General features: G+C 41.6%; 1 protein-coding gene across 1 annotated transcript in view; it reads right to left on the reverse strand.

Moving 5' to 3' along the window:
- Positions 1–16,496, reverse strand: part of ALMS1 (ALMS1 centrosome and basal body associated protein) — a 136,583-nt gene that overhangs the window by 116,319 nt on the left and 3,768 nt on the right. The gene's annotated exons all lie outside the window — the stretch shown is intronic.

Below are 16,496 nucleotides of genomic sequence, written 5' to 3' on the forward strand. Positions count from 1 at the left end.
AGATTTCTAGTAAGATATTCATTATAAGAGTGTATCAGCATTAGGAGGATTTTAGCTAGAAAGAATGACCTCATCATATAGAAACTATAATGAATGTTTCATAGTTACATTTCAGCTTTGAATCAATGCTTCCTGATACCAGTATTATAGAAATGTCCTTTAATTCAAACCCTATTAACTAGAAATCTTACCCCTTCTTGGCAGGGATGTCTCTCCAGGCCAGTCCTGGCTCTCCTCAGGAAGAAGAACTCTCTCTTCCCAGCCTCTCATATGCATTACAGCACCTCCTTCTCTCCAATGTACTCTAATCATGTTCTAATCTGCACAAGAACTTTCATCTATGTCTATATCTCATTTCCCTGGCTAGATTCCAACTTCCTGGAGGGTAGTGACTGCTTTTTTTTTTTCTCTAACACCAAAAAGAATCAGCATTTGTCACTTTTTAATGTTACACCGGTACACATATTACACATAGGAAAGATCTGTCATTTTGGTGAGATCCTTCCAGGGTAGGAACTCCCTCCACCAAAACAGATGGCAACCCTTCTCTGACTCAGGGGTTAAGCACCCTGAGCAAGGCAAATAACTAGAACAGGCAGGTTACAGACCCAAATCTCCCTAACTCTAAGCCCAGGGCTTTGTCCATTATACCTGATGCCTCTTATGAGTAACAAATTTGAGAAATAAAATTTTTACAATAAAGTCAACAACCTTAAAAATATTTTATTAAAGGTCAACACTAAATGGCATAAGGAACACTTAAAAGACAGACCAGAAAATCTGTCTTTGGACTGCAGCCTGATGTTATTAGCTATGTGACCATGGGCTGACCTTGCCACTGACCTTGTCTGAGCTTCATTTTCCTTGTCTATAAAATGTTGGCGAAAGCAGCAGATGCTATTTGGTCTCATCTTAACTCAAGACAAAAAAGGAAATGATCCCTGCCCTCAAGGGGCTTCTATCCTACTTGAGCATATTTAAATGGTGTTTTAGAGCTTACAAACCACTTGATGGACAATTACGTCATTTGCTTCTCTTAAGGTCTGTTTCTACAGGGTGTCCCTAAAGTCTGGACACATAGGAATATTGGAATATTAACAGGCTTTAGCCCCCTTGACTTCTTTTTCTGGGGTATGCTAAAGGAGAAGGTGTACTTAATTACTTAATGAAAATCGCAGATGCGACACACTTGATTGAACGCATAAAGAGTGACGGTGCTAAAACTGACAGCAATGTGGAGTTATTGCATCGAGCTCATGTGAATCTTGCAAAGCACATCAAGCTTTGCATCACAAACGACAGAAATCATATTGAAGATGTTATCTGTTAATATTGCAATTAAATAAAATGCTGTTGAAAATTTCATTGATTTCATTTCTTGAAAATATGCATTTTTGCCTATGTGTCCAGACTTTAGGAACACCCTGTAGAATAAGCTTTTTCCAAATGTCAAGGACACTATGGATCTTAGCTATCAGATACTCCACCAGGACTTATTAATAGCCTACCACATGACAGGCACTATCCTAGGCCCTGGGAACATAAAGATAATGAAGGAAATAATCCCAACTGGAAAAGAACTGTCAGTCTTATTATGACATGCCCAAAAACTCCCAGAGTAAAACTAGGTCCAAGGTAGGAGGGTTCTGAGGACTGAGTCTCAATATTCAATGTACGATGGAGTTCAGAAGACAATACTGGTCATCAGCTCCAAGCTGGGCTCTACCGTTAAGTTTTAAGTATCTCTGTGCCCAGACTTTTCAGACAAGTCATACGATCATGAAAGAGAAAAACAATGATCCCAAAAAATAACAATGAGTTAAATGGTTGGGGAAAAAATGAGTTCCTTTCTTTAAAGTCTTCTTCCATGGCAGCTGGGGGGGGGGGGGAAGGCGGGGCCGGCAGAGTCAGACAGGAGACTCAACAACAACAAAGCCAGGCAGGCATCAGTCAGCACGTCCTGCCCTTTAAGCTAATGCAGGACTTCACTTGTGTTACTGGGGGATGGGATAAGCCAGCCTTCTAGGTCTTGCTCCAAGTAACTGATGACAGTCAGGAAGCCAAACGTTTCAGCCAGGACTGTGACACCATGCATGCAAGAAGCCCCAGGCAGGGAGCTCAGTCTTCCGCATACAACTTCATCCACCCACGTACTGATCTTACTTCACAACTGCCCTGCCCACGGTTCTCCAGCACCAAGGACTTGGCAAAAAGCTTACTGAAATCCAGACACACTTTGTCTACTACATTTTCTTGATCTAATAACCCTATTTTAAAAAATGAAACGAGGTGAGTTTGGCATGACTTTTTCTTCCTAGGGACCGCCACTTTCTAAGAGCATGCAAACCAACTGTCAAATAATCAAATTAATTTCACTAATGATGGACGTCAAGCTCACAGATCTATGGTTTCCTGAATTTGTGCGTTTTCTGCCTTTTCTTAAACCAACATTCCTCAACATTTCCTCAACATTCCATCAGAGGCTAGTAGCCTGGAGTAATAAACTATTTTAAATAGTTTGAATTACTCTGTAATATTACATATTGGAAGGTACAGCTTAAATTATATTGACAAGGAATGACAATTTTAAATTAGTTAAAAATACTCGAACTGAGAGTTAAAAGTCAAGTCTTAGATCTACTCCTGTCAAGAACCAGCAACCAGACTTTAAACAGGTTGGACTAGACAGCTGACCCCTGAAGTGCCCCACCTGGCTGTCCAGTTACATGACACTGTACAGTAATTATACTCACTCTCATATTCCAATGTATTAAACGTTAGACTCACCGAAGGACAACAACCAGAAATAATCATTCTAATCTATTCCTATTCTCTGAAATGGAAGGATACTCTAAATTGTTTTTAAGTGGGCACAATACCAGGTCTAATGGAAGAAATGTATGCACTTCACCAATTAATCAGATTCCCTTCCTAAAAACAAGCATCCTAATTTACCAAAATAAAAGACAAAGAACACCCTTTTTATTCTCATATATGGTACGCAATTATGGTATTCATTCAATTATGCAAACACCTAAGGAGAGGAATCTTCTTCTTCCTCTCCCTTCAATAGAGTTTAAAACTCCTCAGGGGGCAGGGAAATATATCCTCCAAAACAATCACCCTGTAAGTATTTTATAGAAAGCACTGAAATTTCTGTTGAAGGAAAAGAAACCAATTGAACTCAAGTCAATAAACATACATTAAGCACCTAGTATGTACAAAGCAGCTTGGCAGGAAGGAAAGAGAGCTGGCCTTGAAGACATAAGTTCAAATCCCTTCACTTAACACACAACTGGCTGTGTAATGCCAGGCAAGTCACTTGTCCTCGAGGCCCAGGGCTCTGGACAACTCTCTTCCACTAAAAAGGTGCAAAGAAAATTTCCAAACTGAATTGGTCAAGGGAGTTTCCTCACCTGGAAATTCTCTGTAGGAATGAAATCCAAGGTCCAGCCCCTGTCCCAACCAGTAAAAGCTCTGTGCTAGGTGCTAGATACAAAAAACAACCCAAATAAATGTGCCCTGTTCCAGGGCGGGTGAAGAGTTAATAAATATATGTCCAAGAAACGCCAACGAGATGCCAAGCAAGTCCCAAAGTAGGGGAGAGACAGACAGACAAGACAACACCTGTCCTGCTGCAGGGCAGGCCCCCAGAGGGCAACAAGAAGGGAAACCATCCTGGACACAAGGAGAGGTTTATGAAGAGGACCGCTGCACTCCGCAGACCAGGGAGACAATGCTAAGGATGGGAAGCAGCATCTAGCAGGTCAGTTATACTGAGAGAGAGAATGCAGGAAGAGGAGCGACAAGAGATAAAGGGAGGCAGGAGCCAGATGGCAGAGGCCTTAAAGGCCAACCTCCCAATTCCGTCCTTATCCTGGGGCGGTAGAGAACCACTCAAAGTGTCTGAAGAGGGGAGCAATCTGCCTTTGAAGAATTTCAATTTGGCAGCTATGTAGGAGATGGACTCAGGAGGGAAGAGACCAACAAGGAGGCAATTAGGGCAGAGCCAAGATGGCAGAGAACAGGCAGTAACCCAACTGGACTCTCCAGCAACTTTCCCCTCCAAATAACTTTAAAATAATGTCTTCAAATTCTGGAGCAGCAGAGCCAAAAAAATGGTCACAGGGAGACATTTTTCAGCCTGCGACAACTTATGGGGTCCACAGGACAGATGTGTGACACTGGGGTGGGCACAGGCCCAAGGCACAGCAGGAGCACCAGCAATGGGTATCAGTCAGCCGGGACAGCAACAGCAGCAGTGATTTCAGGAACTCTCAGCCCAGAGACAAGAAGGAGGTGGGACAACTAGTAAGAAAGAGAGTACAAGGGACCCTCGGCTGTCACAGGAGGCAGCTGGCAATGACTGGCTACTCTACTGCCCATCCATAGTTCTGGATCACAGTTCCAGGGCCAAGAAGAATGCTAGCACTTGTGGCTGCAAGGGAACATGGGCCCTTGCTGGGTAAAGACCAGAGCACAGACCAGGACGGCAGGGACCACACCTCTGCTGGGAACACACTACCCTGGAAGCACTGAAAATATTCAGACCTCCATAATTAGCTCCGAAAACAGCAGCACAAAAAAGTTTCAAGCTTAGGGCAGTACCTTCCTGCCTTCAGGGGTGCAGAGTCCAACTCTGACATAAAGTTCAAAGTCAAGATAGAGGCTGGAAAAATAAGCAAACAACAAAAAAAGAACCTGACCATTAAAAGTTACCACGGTGGCAGGGAACACCAAGATAAAAATTCAGAAGATGGCAATCATGTGAAAGAGCTACAAGCAAAGCCTCAAAGAAAAATGCTAATTGGACCCAAGGCCAGCAAGAATTACTGGAAGACTTAAAGAAAAGACATGAGAGTGATAGAGGAAAAGTTGGGAAAAGAAATGAGTGATCCAAGAAAATTATGAAAAGAGAATTAACAGTGTGGTAAAGGAGCAAAAATACACACACACACACACACACACACACGCACAACACCTTAAAAAACAGAATTGGCCAAATGGTTAAAAAATTCACTGAAGAAAAGGATTTCTTAAAAAGCAAACTAGACCAAATGGAAAGAGATACAAAAGGTTACTGAAGAAAATAATTCCTTAAAAATTAGAATTGGGCAGATGGAAGCTAATGACTCCATGAGACACAAAATAAAAAACAAAGTAAAAAGAATGAAAAAATAGAAGAAAAGGTGAAATATCTCATCAGAAAAACAATTGACCTGAAAAATAGAATAAGAAGAGATAATTTAAGAATTATTGGCCTACATGAAAGCCAAGATCAAAAAATAACCTAGACATTATATTTCAATAAATCATAAAGGAAAACTTCCCAGATATCTTAGGACCAGAGGGTAAAATAGAAACTGAATGAATCCACCAATAACCTCCTCATAGAGATCCCAAAATGAGAATTCCCAGAAATATAATCAAATTCCAGAGCTCGGAGAAAATACTGCAAGCAACCAGGAAAAAAACAATTCAAATATCATGGAGCCACAGTCAGGATCACACAAGATTTAGCAATTTCTATGTTAAAGTTGTAGAAAATGGATGTGAACCTGTAGCCTCAAGTAGATGGAGAATGGATTAGAAGCCAGAATCCGGTAATACGTTGCTTACAAGAGACATATTTGAAACAGAAAGATATACGCAGAGTTTTAAAGGCAATCAGTAAGCGTGATCTTCCCCCACCCTCCCCTGTGTTGGCAATCAAAACGGGCTCTTAGCACTTAGTTCAACCAAGTGCCCTTGAAGAGTCTGGCCTTTGTTTCCTTGATTAGATTGGGAGTCCTTGGTGACCTCCTTGCCTCAGGGGAGGGCCTAGTTTATATGGGTTTGACGTGGCATGTTTGTGACATCAGAGGCTTTTGGAGCACATGGGTTTAAGTCGCCTCTTTGTGACAATTTCAGGTCACGTGGTTGAGTCGCATGTGTGACTCACCCTTGACCCTGAAAAAGATATAAAACCAGGGGTTGGCTTTCTCTTTTTTGGAGCTCTGACCCATAGCCCTGGTGGCGCTCATGACTCTGGGCCAGCCCTTGTTATGAGCTCCCGGGCTGAACTTAGATGTTGGTAACTATGAATTGTATTTGGTCTGTCTGTCAATGTTTGTAATTTGTTTGTATTTGCTCTGAAGTTCAGGGTGCTGGCTTTTTCCCCTGAACTAAGTGAATGTATTTGTATGCTGGATTAAAGTGAGATTGTCAACCCCTTAACATTGCTTTCCTTAGTAAAGCAAATCAAAAGAGCCTGGGCTTTGGCAGCATTCTTGTTGTTGGGCTTGTCACCCCCACAACAGCTGCTAGCCAGATGGTTGAAGCAGCCTTCTACTTAGAGAATTCCGTATATCCTTCGATTCCAAACCATTCAAGCATACTTGTGGTTTTCTTCAAAGTCATGAATTCTGCCTTAATGCTATGAGTTAAAACAAAGGGTTAGAGCAGTATCTATTATGTTTCCGCTGAAGTAAAAGACAGGTGTAGCAATCATGATACAATAAAGCAAAAGCAAAAACAGAACTAATTAAGATAATCAGAGAAGCTACATGTAGCTAAAAGGTACCATAGACAATAAAGTAATATCAAACACTGAAGGGCAAGTTTCTCTGATAAAGGCCTCATTTCTCAAATATACAGGCAACTGAGTCAAATTTATAAAACTAAGTCATTCCCCAATTGAAAAATGATCAAAGGATACGAACAGGCAGTTTTCAGAAGAAATCAAAGCTATCTGGTCACATGGAAAAAACGTTCTAAATCACTAATTGATTAGAGAAATATAAACTAAAACAACTCTGATACCACCTCACACCTATCAGAAACGACAAATGCTAGTGAGGATGAGGGGAGATAGGCACACTAATGCACTGTCAGGGGAGTTGTGAGCTGGTCCAAGCATTCTGGAGAACAATTTGGAACTATGCCCAAAGGGCTACCAAACTGCATACCTTTTGACCCAGCAATGCCTCTATTAGAACTGTAACTCAAAGAGATCAAAAAAGGAAAAGGAAAGGACCTATATGTCCCAAAATATTTATAGCAACTCTTCTTGTGGTGACAAAAAATTTAACATCAAGGGGTTGCTCATTAGTTGGGGAATGGCTGAACAAGTTGTTGCACATGATTATAATGGAATACTATTGTACTTTAAGAAATTGGGGGGGGGGGGGGCAGGTTTCAGAAAAACCTGGGAAGATACATGTGGACTGTATGAACTGATGTGAAGTGAAGAGAACCAGGAGATTACTGTGTACAGTAAGAGCACTGTTGTAATGACGATCAACCGTGAAAGACTTAGCTACTGCGATCAGCACAACGGGCCAAGACGATCCCAAAGGACTCATGATGAAAAGTGCTACCCACCTCCAGAGAGAGAACTGACGAACGCCGAATGCAAACTGAAGTCTAGTTTTCTTGCTGTCTTTGTTTCTTCTTCTTTCCTTTTTTTTCAATACGGCTAACATGGAAATACGCTGTGTGTGATTTCACATCTATAACTGGTATCTTGCTTGCCCTCTCAGCAGATGGAGGAAGAGATGGGGGAGAGAATTTGGAACTCAAAATTTAAAAAGAAAAGAATGTTTAAAAACAAATAACACAAGGAGGCGTTCCAATGAAACAATCTTTTATTAATCACCGACAAGACGTGCACTGCGGGTGTTTAATAAATCACTGACTGACTGATTACCAGATTAATCAAACTAATGGGGGATTCACTGATCAAGCTGGGGCTACAGGACTGCACAGTGGATAGAGTGCCTGGAGTCAGGAAGACTCATCCTCCTGAGTTCCAATCCAGCTGCAGACACTTACTACATCAGTTTTCTCATCTGTGAAACGAGCTGGAGAAGGAAATGGCAAACCACTCCAGGATCTCTGCCAAGAAAACCCCCAATGGGGTCATGAAGAACTGGACATGACTGAAACACCGAATAAACAAGACTAAACCAAACCTATTCCGACTTTCAAGAACTAGGCGAGAGGTGATAAAATCTGACTGTAGGACAGGAAAGAGGCCAATGTCCGCATCTAATTAGACTGACAGGGTTTGAAAACTGATGAGACGCGAAAGGGAAGGAAAGGCACAAGCATGACTCCAAGATTCTAAAGCTAGGTGAACAAAGAAGACTCTCTCTCTCAGGAAGATTCTCTTTAAGGACGGAGCAGCTCTCTCACTCATCTGTCCAAGATCTTCTGTCTCAACCCCTCCCAGAAACTCATTCCTATGATCCTGTATCTTCAGTCTAGGGACTTCTATATCCTCACAACGGAGGACTGAGGCTGGTGACTTTGAACAGGCCTCACTTAAATCCAATTCACTTGCAAGTCATGATATCACCTTCCTGATGGAAGAACAAAGGACAAACAACACTATCCTCACAGTGACTGAGAGAAATGAGGAAAAACTCGTGCCAATTTCTTATCCAAAACTATAAACAAACTCCTGCCCAAACACCAGTTTTACATACCTAGTCACAAATATACAAAGGAAAATCAAATTTAACAAACCATTTTTAAGTCATTCACTGAACAAAGCAATAGCTAAGTCAACTAGTTCTTTAAAAGGCATTTCTCAAAGACAGAGCACCAAGAAACACATCCAACTTTCTTCAAAGGCATTTTTTTTTTAAAGAGAATTTAGTGGGAGAGGAAGGCAAGAAGAAAATCCTGTTTTCCCGCTGATTTTGGCCTTTCCCAGGAGCAGGACAATAGAGCCTGTATTTGGGTAGTTGGTCTTTTTAATCCCCCCAACAAAGAAGATTGACCAAATGAACACCCCAAATGACTTTTCAGTGAAATCTTGCACTAAAACAAGTTCCGACCCAGGAGGAGATCTGGAGAAACCTCATGGTATGACATTAGCAAGCCAGCATGATACCACCCGACTTTTCTTCTAAGCTTTTCTGGGAACAAGCAATCAACAGCTGTGGGGAGAAAATGAACTTCAATCACACAGCTCCAAGAAAATGTAATGTTTAAATAAAATTTGGCAACAGAGACTAATTAATACATAAATGTCAAAGACTATAACTTCCCAGCTATCACCCCCTTCCCCTAACCACTCTCCCCCATATCTAAATCTTGAGACCCTGCCCCTTGAACACAAAGAGCCAGGCTTTTACTTTATCTGGCCCAGAACCAGGCCTCCACAGCCCTCCCTTGCAGTCTCCACACCATCCCATTCCCCCAGTTCTAGCTTCCCTTTATATGCTGAGGTGAAGGTCTTGCTTGGTGCTCTGCATAGTGACTGCCAAACAGTAATGCTTAATAAATCATTTGCCAAAGGACTTCAGCTTCAACTTTGATCTTCTGGAATAGTTCTGTCTCACTCTGCTTGGTATTACAGAGGGAAAAGCCCAGGGCTGTTGGGTCAGAGCAAGATTCACACCCTCTCTCTGGTACCCGAGTGACCTTGAACAAGTCCCTGAACTTCTTCCTCATATGCAATGAAGAGGTTGGGCCAAACAGCTCAGCACATCCCTTTGAGGTCAATATCTAAAATCGTAAGTCTTGTGTTATAGTGATGTAGATTTTAACCTCCTGGATTTTTTCTGAACGATGGGTATGGGAAATATTCTTGACTAAGGAAGGCAGATAAACCAGACAATTCTGATTACACAAAATATAAAAACTGTTGCCCAAATAAAACTAATGAAGTCAAAATTAGAAAGGAAACAGTTAAATGGGGAAAAAAATCTCAGCAGCAAGTTTCTCTCATAAAGGCTCAATTAGCAAGATATATAAGAAGCATTTGAATAGGTAAGAACAAGAGTAGTTCTCCAAGAGCTGAGAAATCAAAGGATATTAACAGGCAGTTTTCAAAAGAAGAAAAGCGAGTTATCAACAACTCTATTTGCTCCAAATCATTGTTTTAAAAAATAGAAATAGAAATTAGAAGAGCACTGAGGTTTCCCGTCACATCCATAAAATTGGCAGATAATGACTGAGGGTTGTGGGAGAACAGACATACCAACGCACGGTTAAAACCATGAACTGGTTAAGCCCCACTGGAAAGCAGTCTGGGACCACACCCAAAAAGTAGCCAAACTGTGCATCTCCAACCCAGTGACACTGGGTACACGCTGACTCCAAAGGCGGTCAAAGACAAAAGGATACGGACCTATCTGTGCAAAAATCTTCATGGCAACATTTTTGTGTTGTAGCAAAGAACAGGAAACTCAAGAGTCGCCCTTTAACTGGGAAACGGCTGAACAAATTATAGCACACGAACGTAATGGAATGTCGTGCAGTAAAAAATGATGAAAAGGACATTGGAAGAAACCTGGGAAGACTTGTATGAACTGATACAGAGTGAAGTGAGCAAAAGTGGGAGAAAACCGTGCACAATGACCACAAGACTATGAAAAGCAGCCGCTCGTCTCCTCTCACACAACCAACGCTAACCATTAGGCCCCCACTGCCTATCACCTAGGACAGTGTTGTCCAAACTCAAATAGAAACAGGGCCACGAAACCAGAAGGATCCCTATGGCCCATATGCTGACTGTTTTCATGTATTTATTCTCTCTATTCATTGTATTTATATTTTTGTTTTCATTTTCTGTAAGTGACTAACAAGTGAGAGTGGAATGGGGGAATGAACCTCGCTGGGCTGGTCACTCTCCCTCTCTCGGGTCCAGGTTTTCATCTGTAATTGAGGGAATCAAACTCTGCGATGGGGGCAGTCCCATCCCCCACAAACACTACACAGCCATTTGTTTTTCATAAAACAGAAGATAACGATATGAACCGCCAGAACCTGTTGCTGGATCCCAGCACGCTGTTAGCCGACCCAGAAGTCCCTAAAGTGGAGTAACTGTCTCAAAATCATCTTTGTGCTGAGCTAGAAAAATTAAAGAGAAAAATGCACATCTTTCAAAACTTCAATTACGCAGGCCATAGCACATGACTTTCCTGTAACGCCCACCAGGGAAAACCACGGCTGGGCACAAGCGACAGGGCTTTTCCTTGCCACACCAAGCCCTCTATGTCACTCCACTGATAAGGCAGCAACGTGACTTAATCTGCCAAACTGAAGACTATAAGTCTTAGTCCTCTACAGGTCAAGCCGCCTCTCCACAGACCCAAGCATCTACCACACAGGATCAGGGCACCCCCAGAGGAAGCACAAGCAATGACATTTTCTGAGGAAAAAATTTAAAACGATAAATCAAAAGATTTAAGGGGAAAAAATTCCCGAGAGAAAGCATGCTCCAAATCAATTTACAATGCAAGTAAATGACGATGTTCATACCCTTTCATTTCCGTTGTTTTCTTCTCCAAGGAGAATTTTAATTTATTCACACAATATCCAGAAGGGAGCTCAGTTTTCTGAGGGTATCTAACAGCCCAATTCTGAATTACTTTTAACTCGGTAATTTTTAAAAACCCACATTCTGGGAAGATCTAGCTTTTTTGTTCCTGTCCTTTTATGCTTCCTAACCCTCCCTGGAGATTGTTTTCTCTTCTCTCTATTCCTCTTCCTTCCCCATTGCCAGGATTGTTATCTGATCTGTGCCAGGCGTGTCTCTAAGGTAACTGGAGTCCCAAACCACAAAGGGCTTCAGAGATTAATGTCAACACCTAGAATTACATTCAAAAGCAAGTAAGCAGCTGGTACATGGTGTGCTATGAGTAAAATGTGCTCTTTATGATAAAGTCCCCAAAGCAGATGGATCCCACGCCTGGGGCTGACAAGTATAGGAAATACAATTCTACAGTAAGCCAATCTGGAGGTTAAAAATTCAAGGAGGGTTCATCAGAAAATATCACAGGCTTTCAGATAAACACAAATACTACAAGTTCAATACACTTTAGCCAGACATTATTTAACGGCATTGGAATAAGGATCTGGGGGCTCTTTAAAATGACCTAAAAGCTGTGGCAGGAATAGAACCTTCCTTGAAGTCTTGAAGGAGCACACTTCACCTGCTCACCACTGCCCGTTTGCTTCTGACTCTGTCAGCATTGTAGACGTTAATCTATAAAACTCTTTGTGGTTTGGGACTCAGCTAACTTATTCCGTGCCAACTGCCAAAGAAGTCAGGATGTTTTTGTAAATCACTTTGTAATCCTGGGATGAGAAGTGTTATGCAGGGCTCAGCTAATTAAAGGAGATAAAGCATAATTAAAGACTTGCCTAAAATTTTCAAAGCAAAAGGCAAAAAGGTATCAATGCATTACTGACTGGGTCTCTCAAATCAATGCCAGCTTGTTTCATGAAGACCTCTAGCCTGAGCTGTAGACTACCTCCTTTAAGTCATATTTAAATTTCAGAGGGAAAGGAAGAAGCATTCATTAAATGTCCACTATGTACCAGGCACTGGGCATTCTACAAATATAATCTCATTTGACATAATGATTTTCCTAGCTATTATGTAGAGCCCACATCATTCAAGGACTACAATTTTTTTTTTTTTTACAAAACAAACACCTCTTATTAAGGAAGCAAACAATATTGGTGCTTCACAGACAAAATAAAATTACAATAAAATTGAAGATCTCTGAAAACTATGCACAATTGTATTCCCCAGATAGAATCCTACTGGTTATATAAAGATATGTATTCTCTTGAACCCTATCAAACTAGGGTCCAGTTAAGTAAGGGAATATAGCATGTAGTAGAAAGAACACTGGAATTAGAATTTTAGAATTTAGTTTCAAATCCCAGGTCTAACAACCTGGAATATTTAACTTTTATCTGTCTCAGGTTCCTCCCAGTAAAATGGGACTAATACTCTACGTTGTCTGTCTCACAGGTTGTCAGAAGGAAAATGCTTCACAAACTAGATGAATCTAAGATATCATTAAGGACCAAAATTGCTTGTTGCCTGTTGATAGGGACCCTGGGGATGTTCCTCAAGGTACTGACTTCTTTACTTCAATGATCTCTATTCCCTCCCACAGGGACCATCAACACCTTCTCATCCCACGGGATCTTGTCCATTATGTTCCACAAGGGTGGTCCTGGGCCTTTCAGAATTCCCCAGGAATCAGTGTGGCACCCGAGCTCTCTCTTCCTTCATTTCACCGTATGACCAGGTAGCCTCCTTTTCTGACCAGGTGTTTCCCATGAAATTTTTTTAAAAATATAACACTACCCAGATGAAAATCTTTTATGAGAAACTTCATACATACAATCATCACTCTACTGCTATGAACCACAAGACCCAGAAAGATTTCACGGACAACTTCTCGCAGTGGATCTGCAGGTTCAATGCAGCATTTTAAATGAATCGGACAAAATAAGTAACTGTATAATTCAAACCAAGAAACATGAACGTTCTCTACCGCACATGCTGTACCAGAGGCTGGTTCTCAGAAAGCTCACCAATCTAGTAGGGTGTGTAAAACACAAACAATTATCACACAAAGTGGCAGAGTGCTCAACACAGACACAAAACAAGTGCTCTGAGAATCTGAAGGAAAGGGAGATCACTGCCAGGTGAAGGGATCAAGGGAGAGAAAGATCTAACACTGGAAATGGACCTTAGACCCTTGGAAATATCACAACCAAAGAGAGAGAGGCCTCAAGAGTTCAAGTGGGCTGCAGCATAAAGTTCTGAGTGAGGACAGTTGGAGGCAAGGCTGGAAAGGGAGGCCAGAGTCAGACTGCCTCTGCCAGCAGAGAGCCAAGCTTGTGTCAAGAATCCGTGCAAGCACCAGCTCCAATGTGAAGCTGGTCCCGATTCCCCCGCACTTCAAGCGTCCTCATGGCCCAGCCATCTTGTATGCACTTTGCAAAGTCTTAGCAATGTATACAAAGTCTTCCCCAATAGAATGTAAGTTTCTTGTTTCATTTTTCTTTGTATCCACAGTGGTTGACACACCTGGCATATAGTTGGTGCTAAATAAATAAAAAAAAAATGATTGATTGACCTTGGATCGGCAGCTGAATCTGAATCCTATTCAATCAGCAACAGGCAGCCACTGGAAGGCTATGAGATGATCAAAGCTGTGTATTAGAAAGACTGATACAAAGAGGAAAAGATTGGTTACTGAGGAGGAGTCTGAGGCCCATAAGCACACAGGCAGGGAGGGGCAGGGGTGGAATCTGAACCCATGCCGCCCAATGCCAGCGCCCATGGCTCCTTCCACTGGGCCACACATGGCTTCCCAGGGTTCTCATCATGGCGCCAGCACTTACTGTGTGACAGAAGTGACGTCACTTTTGCTCACACCACCTCAGTTCCTCACCAGAGGGACTGTAACAACAGTGCTACTTGCCACTACTGTGGCTGCATGAGACCAAAAACACCAGCACACAGGAGGGCTGCTAGCACACATTCTTTGATTTTCGTCTTTTCCTTTGCGGTCAGCACCACTTTCCCTAAGACAAAACAAGCTCCAGAAAATCTTTATTGCTAGGGAAAGCCCTGTGTCCTGGGCTCTCTTCCTAGGATGGTGAATCAAGACAGACAAAGAACAAGCCTGGAGTCCTTGAAAATCTGGCACAAGGGGTATGCCTCAAGTCCCCTCATGAAGGCCACCATCTGATAAAACCCTTCACTGTGTCTGCCCCAAATCTCTTCAAAGAGCTGTCTGTGAGAATACTGATTCCCCTCCTCCTTGGCAATGGAACTTGCTCATTGTCCAGCCTTTTAGTTTTCTGCCCAGTAACAGTTTCAGTGCTAGGCGACCCCAGGCTCTCCTCAAGTTCCAACTTAGTTCTCTTCTCTAAACTGTCTTCTCGTCTATCTCCACTATGTCCTAGGCTGCTTCCTAGCACCGTTCCCAGAGGCTGGCCACCTGGAGGAAAGGGCCAGGGTGGTGGTTGATGATTGCTAGTCATCAAATGGCAAACTCCTCCTCCTCCACGGAGCTTTCTCTAATACCAGGTGAGCTCTGACAGATGGGGCACCGAACATGTGATTCCAGGTGCTATCATTTATCTTTCTAGGTGCACATCCTATCTCCTGCATTTAAACAGTAGACTTCTCCTGGGCACAGGCCTGTCTTACATGTCTTTCTATCATTACCTGCTACAGCCTGCCCCAAATTACTTCATGGGAGGGAGCCAGTAAGTGTGAATTATGATGAGGAAGGAATAAGGAGCTCTCCAGTTACATTAGAGCAATCACAACTTTTAAATGATTGCAAAGTAAACAGCTGTGTGTATGAGAAAAACACCTGGTCCAGACGGGCAGACGGATGGTTATTTTGAAGTTTACTTTAAAAGAATGTCTTTAACTGCAAGTTTTACACATAACTTCAGCCTTACTGACGAACTGTGAAGCAACTAGTTTTATTCTTCCATTCAAATGAAAACAGCCTTTTTTTTTTATTATTTACTCCCCAAGAAAATCAGGGACCATTTTAAACTCTTCTGAACGCTGCCTCAAGCAAACTGAAACACTCCTGGACTAGCCCTCAGAATTCATCCATTCTCCAAATATTTTCCTTTCAAAGGGCTGTTTCATTTTTCTCCATCCTCAATGCCTAACCATGCCTTTATTTATACTTCCTCTCTCTTCCTGCCGCCTTCCCCCTCCTTAGTCTCTCCACCTATCTAGGTCCTATTAACACCAACACAGAATAGGTGTTTACCAAATGACTACTGGTTGACTGATGGATGAATGTGTTGTATTTTACTTAACAGTAAAATTTTTTCTATCTTATATTTCAAAATCATCTTTATCAACAATTAAAGGGAAAAACCTGATAACTTACCTCTGAGCTGATGTAAAATTTAATGGAAAGAATGATGGGGGGAAAACTTTCAGATGGATATTAGAACAAAAGGTGCTTTAAGAACTGATTAACTTCTCCTCTTCCAATCAAATAGGTCTACATTAGTCACAACTCGAAAGTGAAAATGGACTTCCCAAGTCCATCCATGCCTCTCAATGCTCTTTTTCACTGATGCCTGGAATAAGAAGCAGAAAAGGAACTGATTTTCTTAAAAGATACAACTGTCACTAATGACAGTAACAAAGCAAGAAAGAGACAGAGACAGAGACAGAGAGAGTCAGACAGAAGGGAGACAGAGTCAGAGATAAAGAGACCGAGAAACAGACAGAAAGGTGAAAGACAAAGAGAAAAAGACTAAAAGAAAACGTGTTAGGAAAACTGAGATGTCTAAAAAAACTTGGCTATTTGAAGAATAATGCTTATTTTTTAAAATAGCCATGCCTCAAATTAGGATAATTCCTTTTACTACAAATAATCCATTTTAATTTAGAGATTCGTGCTTTTCTACCCATTAAAGATATAACTGTCAACATCAATAAATCTATGATAGGATCGGAGCTTCAGAGCTGAAAGTGACTCCACAGGTCCAAAAGACAGCTATGGACTATCATTTGCTAAACATGAATAATCATTTCCACAGAAATCACTTAAAGATAATTTGGAAGACGCAGAATATTTGTGAGGAATAATAATAAGCTATGTTTTAAATATTCAAAGCAAACATAATAGTACAAACAAAGCAAACATAATATTCAATATAATCTTGTACTTTGGTTTTAAATGTCCAGCCAAAGGAACAATCATTAA

This window comes from Trichosurus vulpecula, chromosome 3 (genome assembly GCF_011100635.1).
Source record: "Trichosurus vulpecula isolate mTriVul1 chromosome 3, mTriVul1.pri, whole genome shotgun sequence".
Taxonomy (NCBI): Eukaryota; Metazoa; Chordata; class Mammalia; order Diprotodontia; family Phalangeridae; genus Trichosurus; species Trichosurus vulpecula.